The sequence below is a fragment of the Notamacropus eugenii genome, chromosome 4, assembly GCF_028372415.1.
Source record: "Notamacropus eugenii isolate mMacEug1 chromosome 4, mMacEug1.pri_v2, whole genome shotgun sequence".
Lineage (NCBI taxonomy): Eukaryota > Metazoa > Chordata > Mammalia > Diprotodontia > Macropodidae > Notamacropus > Notamacropus eugenii.
Genome location: NC_092875.1, coordinates 342,157,870 through 342,175,535, shown reverse-complemented (window position 1 = coordinate 342,175,535; position 17,666 = coordinate 342,157,870).

Sequence of the window (17,666 nt, the reverse complement as noted above, 5' to 3'; positions counted from 1 at the left end):
TAGTTGCCCCTAGAGCAAAGGAGAGAGGGATGCTTGCCCCATTATTCTTAGATACTGTGCGTCTCTTACCACAGTCCAACCTGGAGGCTAATAGCCATTTTTGTGTTGCTTCCATTGGGAAGGAAAAGTACAAAAAAAAAAAAGCCAAGGGAGGGATTGAAAACTGACTCCCCAAATTTCCATGTATAATGCTGGAACTAGCAGATAATATTGTACATGCTCTCAGGACTGAGCTTCATTGGCCAGTCTCCAATTACCTATACATAAGGAAATTTCTTCCTATCACAGTTGGAAGGATAGATTGCTGGGGTAGGAAAGAGTAGAAGTGGAAAGACCTGTTATGAGGCTATGATAATAGCCCAAAAAGGAGGCCATGACTAGAATAACAGTGAGAAACAAATAGATGTAAAAGATATTAAGATAGACTAGGCAGGAGTTGGTAAGTGATTGGATATTAGAAGGAGGGAAAGGGAATAATTAAAGATCAAATCTGGGTTTCACATATGGGAAATGGTAAAGGGTGGGGCATCTGACAAGTAGTAAAGAAGGAGGTGAAGGTCTGGAGAAGACAACAAGTTTAACTCTGGAGGTGCTGAGTTGGAGGGATCTGTGGGAATATGTAGATTGGAATGGGCTACAGGTAGTTGGCCATACAGGACTGGGACTCATCTGTCTAGAAGTTACAGATAAACCTTCTGGAATAATAAGAAAAGTAATTGCTAATATTTATATTTAGAGCTTTAATATTTGCCTGTGTTTCCTCATTTGAATCTCATGACAACCCTATGAGGTAGGTGGCTGTTGTCATATTAGTAACATAGTATTATTATTATAATATTTCATTTTTCAGATGAGGAAACTGAGGCTGAGAGGGTCATACAGACAGTATCTCTGGCAGAATTTGACCACAAGTCTTCTTGACTATGAGGGTGGTGTAGTGGATAGAGGGCCAGGCCTAGAGTAAGAAAGACCTGAGTTCAAATCCAGACTCATACAACTTACTAGCTGTGTGACCTTGGGTAAGTCACTTAACTCCATTTGCCTCAGTTTCCTCATCTGTAAAACGAGCTAGAGAAGGAAATGGCAAATCACTCTAGTATCTTTGCCAAGAAAACCCCAAATGGGACCATGAAGAGCCAGACACAATTGAAACGACTAAACAGCGACAATTTCTTGACTTTGAGTTATGCTGACTAGGGAGAAAGTATACACAAGGGTGCCCGCGCCAAAATCATAGAAAATTTCAGGTAAATTTCAGGTAATAGGACAAACAGAAAAGGAAGGTATTTGGGGGCTGAGACCCTTCTGGTGTCCTTTAATTCACCACATAGGTGACTACTGGCTCTGCCTATGAATATCCCTGACTATGATAGTTCATTATGAGAACTGATGCTGCTGTCCTAAAAATTCCTCTGAGATCATCTTCCCAGAGTCCTATGAAACCATTCCCCTTTTCTGCTACTTAATTGTTCATCAGTTTGTCGGCTTGTGTTTGCTATAGGATTGTTTAACCTAATGAAATATGATTTAATTTTTAAGTATGGGGAGAAATTCCAATAACAATAAATATAATGTTCTTAGCGTGTTGTGTTAAATAATAGTTCAACCTAAAATAAAATGAAATAGACAGATAATGAGTTCTCATTGTTTTTCCCCATTTCTTTGAACTAGCAATGAATTAATTCCTTTACTTTCCTGAAACTTCATGATCATAAATTCACCTTTAAGTGAAAAGAGAGAACAACAAGATCCCAGTGAGTGTGCCATTCAGTTAACATCCCAACCTCCTGGGTAGGTAGATCAGTAAGTAGATGTAGTGTTTCACAATGGTTATCACAGACTGTCAAGATTATTCTAAGCAAGATTACCACATTTTCGTAGGGCTAATTTGGTCACAAGCAACTCTCTGTCCCTCTTGGTATGATTTCTTAATACTGTAATCAGTTATTTAGAATGTTAGATCACCAGCCACTGGGAAACCTTCTGCCCTGTGCCACCTGCACAAACTTCCTGTGAGTAGGTAAGTGCTGCTTCAAAAGTCCCTGTAAAAGCACTTGTTTCTACAAAAGGAACAGAAGTTTGTACTAGGACATTGAACAAAGAGGCAGATTGAAGGAGCCTGGAAGGGCCTATTCTTATGTTTGTCTCCAATGAGATGTTGCTTTTCCCTTCAATAGTCACAGAAGCAGCCTACTGAGGTTTCAGTATCCCAGGAGAGACTATAGAAATGGGTACCTCTCCTTGGGAAGCACTATAATACCCACATGTTCTGCTATAACATCTACTCAAGTGTTAGAGTCTCAGAGCCATAAGAGATTTAAGAGATCATCTTGTCTAACCCTCTACATGATTCTCTTCTACAATACATCTAACAGATGATTGTGCAGCTTCTCCTTAAACAACTCCAGAGATGGAGAATTTAAAAACCTCACAATGCAACCGTTTTGTGATGGTCTGGTGCCAGGCATAGGGTAAGGGAATGTTCCTTAGAATACACTCTCAGCTGCAAGTGCTCAACCCAGACTAAGAGCAATTCTTAATTAGTGCCTTCTGCCCCTTGGTAAATTGCTCAATTCAGTACCTACTCCTGGTATCTTTCTATGCCCACATGAATGCCAATAAGTAGAGAGTTACATAAGAGCTCTGCTCTCCCAGGACACCAAGTACCAGACTCATTTCCTCCCTTAACCTAAACTCAAGATACTGGGCCACAAAGAAATAAAAAAAATGTTAAAAGACAAGGAGTGAGAGGTGAAATACCACCAGGTGCTAGAGTTCCATACTCCCAAGATGAACTTTCATTACACTCTATCTCTCAGATGCACAATTCCATTATAAAATCCTCTACTGGTCAAGAAATAACGACATTCTTTAAAATCAGCACTGAAAGACACCAGACTAGTTGCTCTGGTTGCTATACTGGGATTAGTCCTAGAACAGGGAGGTTAAATTTCCCCACTGTATAGGTGAAGGTGTGGATTATGGACAACACCACAAAATTCTGCTGATGCAGTTTTACAGTTGCTCCCAGGCCCATAAATCTTCTCTATACCTTTGCAACAACCTACCATGGCTCCAGCATACTGGAATTTTTGGACATTTATGGACAGTTCTAATTTTTAGAAAGTTTTTCCTTATATAGAGTCAAAAGCTGTTTCCCTGTAACTTCTGTCCTTTGGTTCTTTTAGCCCTCTCATGAACCAAGCAGAATAAACAATGTCTTCTTCTGCAGAACAATCTTTCAAGTAATAGGAAGCAGTGATTATATCCTCTCTCCCAAGTCTTCTCTTCTCCTGGATAAATATCCCCAGTTCTTTCTAAGTATTCTCACATAACATAAATTTCTCATCCTCTTCTGAGTATGCACTAGCTTGTCCAAATTCCTCCTGGAATGTGGCACTGATCATGATGTGAGATCTGACCAGGGCAGAGTACAGTGGCAATCTTAAATTACATTTTTTCCCCCCAAAAGTTCTACTTAGTGTCTATCATGGGGGAGTAACACAGTGTTCTCAAAGGCTACACATGCTAGGAACTAGCTCAAGAAAGTCTTAACAATCTGGAAGTACGTAAAATACAAACCCAGAAGTAGCCTGCATTTATGTCACTTGAACCCTATACTTGCTGAATGTAAGGAGGTTCAGAACTAAAAAGTTAGCTATGCCAACTCATGATAGATTTTTTTGGCCGCAGGAATTCATAAAGACTGAGTGCTAAGTAAGTACTGGAGGGAGTAGTATCCACATTAATATCTACATCAATAGAAGTAGAAATTATTTTGGTTCTTGAACGTAGAAATAATTTTACTTTTGACTTTGTGTAGCACTATGTCTGGTACATAATAGGCACTAATAAATATGAATATTATACAATAAAATTGAAGTTGTTGTAGGAATTACCCATACCAATGAAAATTATAGATATTTAGATATATTTGAAGATAAGATCATATTATGATCTTTTGGCAGTCTTTTTTTACATTGTTGATTCATCGATCTTGCTATCAACTAAAATCCTCAGGTCCTTTTCACACAAATTTCTGTGAAGCTATATCACCTCAATCCTACATTTTTGCAGCTGGATTTTTTAACCAAAGTTGCAGAATTTTGCCCTTGTTCCTACTCAATGTAAACTTGTTAAAAATTCAACCCATCATTCCATCTTATCAAAATCTTTTAGGATCTAGATTATATCACCTAACATTAACTCTCTCCCAGCTTTGTGTCATGAAGAGATTTGGTAAATTTACCATTTATATCTTCATCTAAACCATTAATTAAAATGGTAAATGGAAAGTGTTAAAGAGAGTGCCCTTAAAGTCTGCATAAGACATTGTTCTTCTGGTTCACACTGATGCATTAATTTACACCCTTTGGGTCTAGTCATTAAAACACTTCTAAGGTACCTAACTTTATTGTTATCCAACCTGCACCTGTCCATCCCACCTCTCTCCCATAAGGATATTGTAAGAGTCTTTGTCATATGGCTTACTGACATGCAAAAATACAATGTCTGTAGCAGTTCACAAGTCTCTCAGCCTTGTAACCTTGTCAAAGAAGGAAATGAGGCTAATGTGGCATGACTTTGTCTTAGTGAACACATGCTGTCTTCAGTGATCATTACTTTTCCCTCTGGTGTTCACAACAATCCATTTAATTTTGCTGGGGACGGATGTCCTATTCACCAGCTTATATTGTGTGGAATTTGCCTTCTTCCTCTCTTTGGAAACCAGGACATTTGCCTGTTCCCAGGACTGTGGCTCTGCTCTCATTTTCCCACAGTTTCTTAATGATCACCGATGTGGTTCAGTAATCACATCTGAAAGTACATTCAGTCCCCTGGGGAGGAATCTGTCTGGGCCAGGTGCCTTGAACTCCTTTAGGGCCACCAGGTACACTCATGTTATCTCTCTCTTATCTTGAGTTTCAGTGCTGTCATAACCAATGACAATCTCTCTGCTTCACTCTCAGGGTCTTTCTGCTCAAGAAAATAAATAAAAGCAAATTTTCTGTTTTTGTACATAGGCACAATCTCTCTAGCCAAAGCATCAGAGGAGGTGAGTGGAGAATTAAGAACTAGAAGGAAAGTGGAGCCCAGGGGATTTGCTAATCCTGCTGTCTCAGTTCCAGTCTCTAGTCCTCTGTATACTTCATTCTTGTTTCCATGTTGCCAGATTCCAATTTCTCCAAGTTCCTAGCTCTAGTCTTACTTGTGGGGTTTCATGAAACTACTTTCAGCCTAGCTAGTAGATCTATAATCTACACTTTTCAAATCCTGCTTGTTATTAATTGATTTTTTTTTTGAGACTAGATCTTCCTATTTTACATAAGTTGGAAGTATAGTGGCTGCTCATGAATTCTATCACCAATCTACATAGGAGCTTTGGTTTGCTCCATTTCCAGCCTAAGCCAATTCTCCCCTCCTTAGGCATCCTGGTGAACTCCATTCCGAGGGGCTCACCATATTGGTGGTAGACTTAACGTAGACACTGCTGAGCCTACTGCAGCTCAGAGCTCCTGAACTCAATCTATTCATTAACCTCAGCCTCCCTGGCAGCAGAGATTACAAACATATAACATCAAGCCTGGTTATGCATTGATTCTTGAGGTTTTCTAGTGTCAATTCATAAGTGTTCTTTACTTACTAACATGTAATTTTGTTTCCATATGTTAATTAGGACTTCCTTGGAATGGCTTTGATTTGGAATGATAATACCCATTCCTGATGTTGCTACTGGGATAGTCGTGGTGGAGGACCTTGTACTATGCGCAGAAATGGCATACTCAGGATCACATAACACAATATAATGTAGTTGTTGAACAGTTGCTACAGTTTTTAACCTGAGGGTGAGGGGAGGAGGGCAGACAGGCTATTCTGTGGCAAATGAAGGTGGTTCCACCAGGAAGGGGTAACTATACTTCAGCAAGCTTGGTACTCCCACCTTGCTGAGTTTATGAATTATTAGCCACAAAGGTTCATTACCAGGCTGGTTCCATTACCCAGTAAGAACATAAATCTCATTGCTCTAGAGTCCCCACATGAGAAACAAGGTGGCAATCATAATGGATAACACACTAGACTTGGTACCAGGAAGACGAGGGTTCAAATCCCATTATTGATTCTTAACGTTTATTTGACTTAACCTCTGTAAAATGGAAATAATAATCCCTATAAGCACTGACATCACCAGATTGTTGTGAGGCTCAAATACAACAAGGCATATGAAGCACTTTGTCAGCTTTAAGTGCTACATAAATGTCAGGTATTGGAATCTGACCACCATTTCTGCACTCCAGTTAGTCCATAGGTTAAGTCAACACTGGGCCCAGTAGGCCCTATTCTTGACCTGATTTAGCTTTTACATCCAGTAGAAAGTCAGGGCTTAGAACTAGCAAGAAGTGTAGGCTACATCTGAAGATGCCTCTTAGACCTAATCACTTTGTGGTGGTTGTGCTGAATTTACCACAAAAACTAAAGCAAGATCCCTTCACAAGGCTACCCTGTTTGGTAGGGATCAGTGGGATCATAGACCTAAAGCTAGAAGAAACCTTAGAGGTCACCTCATTTAACAAACCTCCTCGTTTTATGAAGGCCCAAAGAAACTAATCAATTGTACAGAAAGCATTACACTTCCACTCATGCATATATGTATCCATGGGAAATGAACAAAAAGTTATATATTTATACCACATAGAAATAGCAGTGGGATATACAGTATTTGGAAAATCCAGTAATAAGTAAGTCAAATCTTTCGGAAGTCCTGGATTTGCCATGATGTCATGCAGAACACTCAGATACATAGTCGATATCCATATGGATGGCTCTTTTGGGAAAGCTCCACCATTCTTACACCATATTTCTACACTAGCAGACATCATTACGAGTTAGCCTACTCTTAGGGGAGATGGGATAATTATGGTTGTAGACAATTTGACTAAAATAGTGTGTCTTCCGTTTCAGAACTTCTTTGGGCAGCTGCGACTTCCCTCTTATGCAGAAAACTTTCCCCTTTCATGGACTACCTGGCCATATCACTCAAGACCTTTATATATCACTCACTTTAGGACACTGAGGAGGCAGAGTACCTGGGAATACAAAAACAACTCTCAGGGAGGCCAGAATAAGACAACCAGCCAAGGGTATGGACTTCTATGTTAGTTTGTCATTTGCACTGTGTGCTACAGAATGACATCTAAATTCCTTAGACAGGCATCCAAAGTTCTCCACAATATAAGTTTTGATTAGAGATGACCTCAAGCTATTTTAGCTCTTAAAAGATTTGGAAACATCAGCATTCTCCTTTGCCAAATCCTTTTCCTCTGACCTGGGTTTTCAAGGTATCAAGTCTTTAATTAAACAGTTATCCTGAATGTTTAGCTAATAATTTTTATTTTATTTCAAATTGTCTTGTAAGTTCAAGGGAAGATGACCGTACATGAGGTATATCTCTCCGTGACTTTAATCTTTGAATGAATCATTTAAAAAGTATTAATTAAACACCCAATTTGTGCAAAGCATTGTCAGGCATTGGAGATACAGACAAAAGTGGAATACCCTTGAAAAAATTGAGAAGTTAGAAAAGGAAGTGTATTTGAGAGGGGAGAGAAGTTCTTTTTTAGATATGTTGATGTTGAGATATTTACAGGACACCTGGTTCAAAACGTCCAGTATGACATTAGTGATATTGGATTCAAGCTTAAGAAGAGGGATTAGCTCTGAATATATCCATCTGGAAGTTATCTTTGTCATGAAAAGAAAGGTCCCTCAGAGAGGGGAGAACATCCAAAAAGAGAAGACAATCAACAGAATCAGATGCTTCAGAGAGGTCAAAGTGGATGGTGATTGCGAAAAGGGCATTGAATTCAGCAGTTATGTTATCATTGGTAACTTTGGTAAGATCAATTTCAGCTGAACGGTGAAACTGGAAGCCAGATTACCAGGAAATGAGAAGTGAGTGAGAAAAGAGGAAGTGCTTTCTTCACAATAACCTTATGAGGTATGTAGTGGGAGTATTAATTATTTTACCGATGAAGAAACAAAAGCTCCAAGTGGTCAAGCAGATTGATTGCCCATTATCACAATTATCTAAGGAAGGATTCAAATGCAGTTTTCCTCACCCCAAGTAATATACTCTACCCACTGCCAAACTGCCTTTTACTTAATTAGAAGAGATGTGTGTGGAGGTAAGGGAAATAGAGAGAAGGGTGGGGTTCAGGGAGAGGTTTCTTTCCTTGACTAGGTCCAAACCTATGACATTTTCCCTCCAATTAGGACTAGGATTTATCTCCATTACCATGGTGACCAGTAGCTGATAGTACTTGTTTTCATAAGTCACTCCTACCCCTTCCCTATTTTAAAAAGAGGAATCTTTTTTTAAAAATTCTTTCTCTCCCTTAAACTTGCCAGTTATAGTATAAGCCCAAACTTCTGTTTGTTTACTTGTTTTATTTTGTTTTTCTCAGTCTGCCATAACAAGATCTTAACTATTCATGGAAAGGATTATAATAGGCAAATAAAAGTGCCAGCATGTTGAACAAGACAATCTGGTGGGTGACAGAACATTAGTGACCTATATTTCTGGAACCTGGGTTTGTTTGGGAATTAACAGGATTACTTAGGGTGTGTGGGTATGGAGACCTATGAGTCAGTTGCTGTGGTTGTTCAGTCATTTTCAGTCATGTTTGACTCTTCATGCCCCCATTTGGGTTTTCTTGGCAACTGGATGCCATTTCTTTCTCCAACTCATTTACAGATGAGGAAACTAAGGCAAACAGGGTTAAAGTGACTTGTCTAGTAACATACAGCTAGCAAGTGTCTGAGGCCAGATTTGAATGCAGGAAGATGAGCCTTCCTGACTCCAGGTGCAGAACTCTATGCACTTCACTACCTAGCTACCTATGAGTCAGTACCAAAGCCAAGGCCCATGGGTATTACTGGAGGACAAGACTAAGGCACCAAAGCCATGGCCCAGGGCTATTACTAGGGGACAAGAACACCCAGGAAGTTTACAATTTAGGCTTAGAAGAACTGCCAGCAAACAAAGCCAATGACTTTGGAGAAAATAGATCCAAGATATAAATTAGAAGCCAGGGAATTTTTTTTTTTTTACTAATTTAAAGTTACTGAAAATATCAGTTTCATAATTCTACTTAAAGCCTTAAAATTAGGTCATTATGATAGTGGTGTAACACTTGGGACAAAATTTTTTTTTGTCAAGGAATTTACTTTATTTTTAAATTTTGGCTTGCAAGTGAGAAGAGCTGCTTTAAATTAAATTTTCCATAGCATACTAGCCTCACATGAGAGGAATTCTAGATATCAAACAAGCCTGCTGAAAGAAGTGTTAGCACTGAGAATATTTTTACAGTAACGTGGCAGGGAGAGTAGTATCCTGTAGAAGGCTGAAACAATTGCTAAGAAAAAATAGGGTTCTCTAAAAACAAATAAGTATAGAAAGAGAAGTCATTCTCACAATCATAGATTTATTCCAACATTTATTGGTAGAAGCAGCTATTCTTTATTTTTATCCCTTAAAGCCCAATACTTTTGCCTGGACAAAGGAAAAAAAATTCTATAAAGGCATTGGATTCAAACATGTCCCAGAGACTGCAGTTGCTAAACTACCACATAGATTACATTGAAAAATTCACTTTCTTTTAAGTTCTTCAGTTCTATAAAAACTACTGGGAAGAGTTACCTTTTGAATTACATATATCAATTTGTTTTTAGTTTCACGGTTGGCTTTCAAATGTTGCCAACATTTCCTTGTTCTTCTTTTCTACTTTTCAACTTACCATAAGTCTATTGATCACCATTTTTAGAGTTCCAAATTCAATCCTGCTGGTTCCAGTGACAGGCTGTCAGTAATCTGAGCTAAGAGAGAGGTTCATCACCTGTGGATTGGTGATGAATTCTTCAGCCATGATAACCTATGAAATAAAAATGGCACTCAGTCCTGTGCAGCCCACTTGTACTTCAAAAGTAGTAGTAGAAAAGGGGTTTGAGCCAATTGGGCAATATTATCTCAGAAATATTAATAAGTAAAACTGCCAGGAGGATAACAAAAGATGAAGAATGGGACAAGTCAACAGTTCTATAATGATGTATTTTCATCATCGGTGGCAGAGGAACCATAACATCTTGACAAAGTTGGGAAAAGTGTGTGAGTTAGGATACCACCCTTGTTCTAGACTTTGAACTGTTTAGTAAGAACTGTTACTGAGTAAGTTACTGAGAACATCCAAGCCAACTGGTATGAGCTGTGTAATCTACCATTCTTCTTACTTTTCTTTTATTCTAGGTAGCTAGGTGGAACAATGGATAAAGTATTGGATCTGAAGGCAGGCAGAGCTGAATTCAAATCCTGCCACTAGTCTTGTAATACTGGGCAAGTTATTTAACCTCTCCACCTGTTTTCTCATCTGTATAATGGGGATAGCACCCACCTCCCAGAGTTGTTGTAAAGGTTTTATGAGATAATATTTGCAAAGTGCTTTACCAATCCCAAAGTACCATATAAATGTTGGTCATTATTCCACTCTCAGAAGTATAGATGTCTTTCTTCCTTGCTAAAGTCAAGCCCCTCTTCCTTTCTGCTAGAGTCTATTTCTTCCTTTCCAACATTTTTTCAGGTTCTTCATGGTTCCATCCCACTTTCAAACAAGCACAAAACTTTTTCAACATGCAGAAAAAAATCTTAATTTGAACTTTCTGTTCCCTCTAGCTATCATCCTATTTCTCTCCTTCATTTTCACTATCAAGCTCCTTAAGTAACAGTTCTGTCCCCATGGATGTTGCTACTGCTCTTCTGAAACTAAATTCTTGAAGATCACCACTGACTTCCTAATCACCAAGTCTGTTGACTCCTACTTTTTGCAAGGCTCTATTTTTTTTCACTGTCTTCTTCTTCCTTTACTATTTGATACCACTGAGTATTTCTTCCTTCTGGAAATGTTTTTATGATGTAGCTTCCTAGACATTTCAGTTGCATGAACTTCTACTTTTGGCACATTCTTCTTTGTTAGTACCCCATTCTCTTCCTGTCCTTAAATTTGAGAATCTCCCAAAGATTAGTTCTTGACCTTCTGGTTTTTTTCTTACACTTTTTGTTTTGGTGAATGGATCTTGTCTCACAACTTCATCTATCACCTCTGCGCTGTCAGTTCTCAAATATAGAACTCCCACTGCTCTCTATGAAATCTAGTCCTGCACCTCCCTCTGTGTACATAACTTTTCCACTCAAGATTTTTCATCTCAGTCATCTTATCCCCAACTGAATTCATCTTCCCTCCAAAAACAAGCTCCTACTTTCAAATTTCTTATTTCTTTCAATAGTAACTCACATTTCTATTGCTTTGCATATATTATGGTAAGTGCCCTATCTCATTAGTACATTATCTCATTTGATCCTCACAACAACCCTGGGCAATAGGTGATATTATCCTCCTATTATATGTGGGGAAGTTGAGACTTAAAGAGCTTAAGGAACTGGCCCAAGGCCATGCAGCTAGTAAAAGGTAAAGTGAAGGTTTGATGCCAAGTACCACATACTTCTCAGCCAAAAAAGTAGGAGTTGAAGTAAAGGAGGGAAAATACAATATATATATATATATATATACATAAAGGAGGGAAAATACTATATATATACATATATATATATGTATATACATATATATGTGTATGTATATACACATATATATGTATGTATATATTTCTCAGGGAGCCAAATGAAAGGATCTTGAATAAAAGGAAGACTGGTCTCATGGAGCTGGAAAGATTAATTTTTACCGAATGAGCAAACTAGGAAAAACAATCTTCCTTACTGAGCAATCTTATTGCTCTCCAAATGGATGGCTTGTACGTTACTGAAATGATACCTTAATCAGTCCATAAATATTTATTAGGTGCCTACTATGTGTAAGGCACTGTGCCAACATATAAATACAAGGATTAAAAAAGTCTTTTGCAAGACATTTTGTTAACAGGATAAGATGAAATTTGGAAGAGATAAGTTCATAATCACAAAAGAGCAGCTTCCAGGCACCTTCAGGAGTAGAACAAAACCAGGGAGTTTTAAAAGCTAGCTGGTTACTAATCATCAGTTAGTCCCCAACCCCTTTTGATCTCCCCTTGCCCAATGCCCAATTCCTATCTCTACTACTCGACAATAGCACCTGAAGAAGACAGTCCTTGTGGCATCCCCCTCTCCCACTTAGGGCCCCCAAAATAGACATCCTAGGTTCTAGATATTTTGTGGATCCACATCTATTCACAACAGTTTCTCACAAGCTGCTACTAATATGTTGACTTTTTCTCTAGTCATAGGATACAACTGGTTTAAAGCAAAGGCTCTTAATGAAATAACATAATAAGGTTTCCAGTAGACCATCTCTCCTATAAACCTAGGGCATAATCTACCATGCATATTCTCAGTGGGAAGACTTAGCATGCATAAGGATCCTAACTGAGGGGCCCTCACGTTGGGGAATACATGTGGTAGGGTAACTCACACCTCTGATGTTTACAACAAGATATTATCATACTGCTGTTACTGGGCTGGCTCCCTGAGGTGCTCCAATGGTCTCATGGTGATAACTGGTGCAGTATCATAGGACAAGAGATTAAGAGCTAAAAGGGAATTTATAGATCATTTAATCCAACCCTCTTATCTTACATCTGAGGAAATGAGACCTAAAGAGGCTTTTAATTAATTATTAACATAACATAACTAAATAACAGTTAATAGAGGGACACACAATGGCAGAGGCAGATTCCGATTCTCTACCTGTAGATTCAATGTTCTCTGTTCACTGTACCATGATGCTTGTGCCACATAGTGTTTGTTAGGTTGGTCCAATTGTGATTAATATGAACGGTCTTCTTGGTATGTTTCTTCTGGTCCTGTGTTTTTGGCACATTGTTTTGCTGTTCCTCTGTCATCTGTGGACTGCTCAATTTGCTCTAAGATTCCCAAAGTCTCATCTAAGTGTTAGCTGAGTAACACTTAGCTGCTTGTCCTATAGTCTTCATTGAACATTAGACTGTGAGCTCCTTGAGATCAGGGACCCTCTTTTGCCTTTCTCTGTATCTTCAGTGCTCAGCACAGTACCTGGCTCATAATAATGACTTAATAAATGCTTGTTGACTGACTGACTGAGCATTCCTCTCTGCTACTCCTCTGGGCTCATTTCTTCAGGGCCATCTCTTCATATCTTCAGTCTGCTAGTACTTAGTGGCCAGAACCTCTCCCAGATCAGGACAATCTGACAGCTCTTGAGTTATAACTATCATATTCAACTAGCAAAAGCTAAGAGTAACTCCACTTTAAGAATAGATCTTTCCTTCATGTTTACGGAAGAGCAAAGCTGTCTGTTATAGACAACTTTCTAACTTAAGGTTCAATACTCATATACTTCCAAGATCTCCTCTGGTTTGGCATACAAATCTCAGGCAAATTATTAAACCACTATGAGCCTTAGTTTTTGATCTGTAAAATGAGGGGACTGGACTAGAAGACAGTTGAGGTCCCTTCCAGCTCTAAGCCTATGAATAAACAGATCAGAAATGACAATTCAAAATAATTGTCAAGAAATCCTGCATCAAAAAAAAAAAAAGAAAGAAATCCTGCAACAACACTTGCCAAAAGATCTTTCTGTAACAGAAGAACCTCAAAACTAATCTGTTAATTTTATCAAGGACATCTACCACTAAGTACTAGGTATATCATCTCCTGGACAAAGATAAACTATTGATCTAAAATTATGGGACCTTCAATTAAATTCAACAGTTATTTATTAAATGCCTACTACACTGAAGGCAATTTCCTAGGCACTAGTGATACAAATGAAAATCTTTAATGAAGAACATTTCACTCATACACATTTATTAAGGTCCTACTACACTGAATGATACTGTTTTTGACCATGCATGGGTGAAAAACAATATGATCCCTGACCTCAAGAATTTTATAATCTAAAAGATAACGTGTAGGGAAGCAAGATAGACAGCACAACATGAAAACAGCCTAAGACAAGTCTAGTACCCTAAGTACTAGTACAGAGTACCATAAGAAAATTCAAGGAATGAGAGGTCACTTTTGGTAGGCTAGAACACTGACTCTGGCCTCTATGTGTCCCATGCTCTTATACCAGAGAGACTGATGGCATCAGTGTGACAGGAGAAAATAGGGAGTGACAGGGAGTGTTGCAGCTCACAAGCAGCTAACAACCAGGACCAGATTTTCTCTTTCTGCTCTTCTGAACATGAAAGCTGGAACAAGCACAACTCCAATTTACACTAGGTACAAGAGGGTGTTGTCTTATGAGACAGACCTCTCAGCCTAGAGAACCTTCCCCTAGAACATGAAGGATCTTTTGGGAGTGATAAACAGATTGTCCAGGGAAATCCTATTCTCCGGTTGAGCTAAACTTGCTGTTTCAGGAACTGATTTTTCTCCTCCCTGCCTCCGTCTCTACACTATTATGGCCATCAGATGTGGCACCTGGTCCCCGCTATTGACTGAGTTTTGCCTACAACATCACTCCCATTCTGACTCAGCAGACATTGGATCAGGGTCAACACATCAGTCTTTTAGCTGCTTCCTGTTACCTGTTGTCTAGAATCATACTTGGGCTCTGATCCACGTTGCCTTACATACCTGGGATCTTGCTCTTCTGTTCCTCAAGTTAATCATTTAGGCTCCTTAGAGCAGCTGTGTGATCTCCCAAATGCTGCACTCCTTTAAAATTCTTTTAAAAACATTTTTAAAGCACAGACACATTTTATTTTTTTTGTTTTTTTACCCCAGTTCCAAATTCTCCCCTTTTCCCTACTTTCTCCCTCACCCAATGAGAAGGTAAGAAAAATAAAACCTATTGCAAATATATATAGTTGCACAAAACAAATTTACACATTAGTTTCTTGAATTCTTTTTAAAATGCTTTTTCAAAAAATTGATTGCTTTTGCTTTACAGTAACTTTCATATTCAAATATACCTCCCCCCCTTTCCTCTAGTTATACTTTGTAATGAGGCAGCTAGGTGGTGAAGTGGATAGGGTACCAGTGCAGGAGTCAGAAGGACCCGAGTTCAAATCTCATCTCAGACACCTGACACTCACTAGCTGTGTGACTTTAGGCAAATCACTTAACCCCAAATGCCTCATCCTGGGTGATCTCCAGTCATCCTGATGAATATTTGGTCACTGGATTCAGATGGCTCTGGAGGAGAAGTGAGGCTGGTGACCTGCACTGCCCTCCCTGACTCAAAACAGAGTCAAGTGCAAGTCATGTCATCATTTCTCTGATGGCATGGTCTTCTTTGGCAACAAAGGACAAACACACACACGCATACTTTGTAACAGAGAATAAGGAGTCAAAAAGCAGCTCAGCGCAACAAACCAATACATTAATCTCATAGAACATGCAGCTTCGCATCAATAGGTCTCTAGCCCCACAAAGAAGGGGCATTTTCTCCTCTTCTCTTTGGGTCCAATCTTATTATAATTACACAGAATTCCATTTCAGGTTCTGTTATTTCTTCTTACGTTGTAGTAGTCATTATAAATATTTTCCTGGTTCTGCTTACTTCGTATTACATCTGTTTATATCTTTCTACGATACTTCCTTATACATACTGTTTCCTGTGGTGCAGTGGTACAGATTACTGTACTGAGTAGACTTGAATTCCTTTTTAATACTTTTCTCCTTCCTGCCTATACCAATTTCCTGGACTGGACTCAGTTTCTTTTATATTAACTAACTCCCTGGCTTTTATTCCTTGCTGTCCAGAAACTTGATATCCATCAGGCTTTCATTTCTGGCTCCTCTTGGCCCTCCTGATCCATGGCTACTCATCTTCATATTGACATTCTGATGCGATGGTATGAGTAAAAAGAAAGGGTAGATTAGTCAAATAGGAACAAAGGAAGTTATGAATCTTTCTTTGGTTCAGGAAAGTTGATGTCATCATCTTTGAAAACTTTCTAGTTCTCTCTTCTTGGTGATCTGGTATTTCCCCATTTTTTGTTGAGGCTCTCTTTCATCACTTGAGTAAATAGGTATGAATACTTTCTCTTTAGATGCCCAGTGGAAACAAAAACCACATTTACAGATTTCATATACCCTGACTTTAATCACATTTGGTACCTCTTAAATGTTTTTTATTCTCTAGGCCTACGAAACCTTAAATCACTTTTGCTGTTACTTCTCCTTTAGCTGTGTGCTCATTCGGCCCCTCCTCCGCATGCCCAGGCTTCATCTATATACTTCCTGAGCTTTCATTTGCTGCCCTAGACTTGTCAATATCTTCCTGGCATCCCTTCAGATTTAGATCTGAATACATCAACCAGCCTAGCCTGGACCAACAGGAGTGAGGATTTGAAGATCTATCATTAGCCTTCTCTGCTAAATCTATGGAGTGTGTATTCGAGGGGAGGGCTCTAATGCTCAGATAATGCCCTTACTTCCTTTCCTCTTTCACAGTCCAGGATCTGTTTTAGGCAGAAGGCCTAGGCTGCTTGTGGCAAACTAGACCAGGCAGTACTTTCAGATAAATTTAATTGACTGTGTTTAGGCCCCTTTTGATTCATCAAAAGTATTATCTGTAACATGGCTAAGTACATGCAACTGAGTGGTACATGAACAATTTTTTACGGCACCTCTCAAATATCAGAATTAGTCCAACCTCATTTTTTTATGCTACCAGCTTTTCACTTCATATGCTTTTTTCTCCTTATTCTTTCTCTGTCCTAATTTCATGTTCTGTCTTCCTTTCTTCTATTTTCTTCTTCTCTCTTGCTTTTTCCTTTACTTTTTCTATCCTCTGACCAAAATGCCTGAGGAGATCTGACTTCATATGAGAGAGAAAAAAATGGGGGTTTATATTTTGCCATTTAATGAAACATTTATGTTTCACAGAGGATGATATCACTGTAGCACTTTTTCTTGCCCTTATGAGTATATGTGTAGGATGTGTTAAGTTATTATAGCCTTAAAATATTTCTCTAGATGTGAACCTAAATTCTAGTAAATCACTTTCTCTGGGGGTGTGGAGTATGGAGAGGATATGAGCCATAATCAGAGGATCATAGATTTAGAGTTGGGGGGTGGTAAGGACTTTTGATGCCATCTGGTTCAACCCCTTCATTTTACAGATAAGGAAATGAGGCCAAAAGATGTTAAATAACTTATCCAAAGTCACAGGGTCCATAGAGGGATTTGAAACTAGGTCTTCCTTGTTTTCGATTCCAACACTTTCTCATATTATAATTTGAGAGTAAGGAGTTAGATGGATATAGCTGGGGTCATTAAGGTGTTGATTTCCTATCCAACTGCACTTCTTTGGAATTCTTCATCATGCCCTCTTCTCTCTACCTCACCCTGTTTTTAACTTCCTTTTATGTGTTTACTTCCTCCATTAGACTGTAAACTTCTTGAAAGTAGACCAGCTTTCTTTTTGGAATTTGTATCCCTAACTCTTAGTGCAGTGCCTGGCACATTAGAGGCCCCTAATAAATGTTTATTGACACACCATCCATTATTCATTGGCCCTAGCCTATTACTGAGTCCAAACTCACTGGGGTAGCAGACTGCTTCAAAATTTTTGAGTGCATTCTGAATGAGATTGAAATGTAATTGGGAAATGTTTAACAAAATAAATGAAAATACA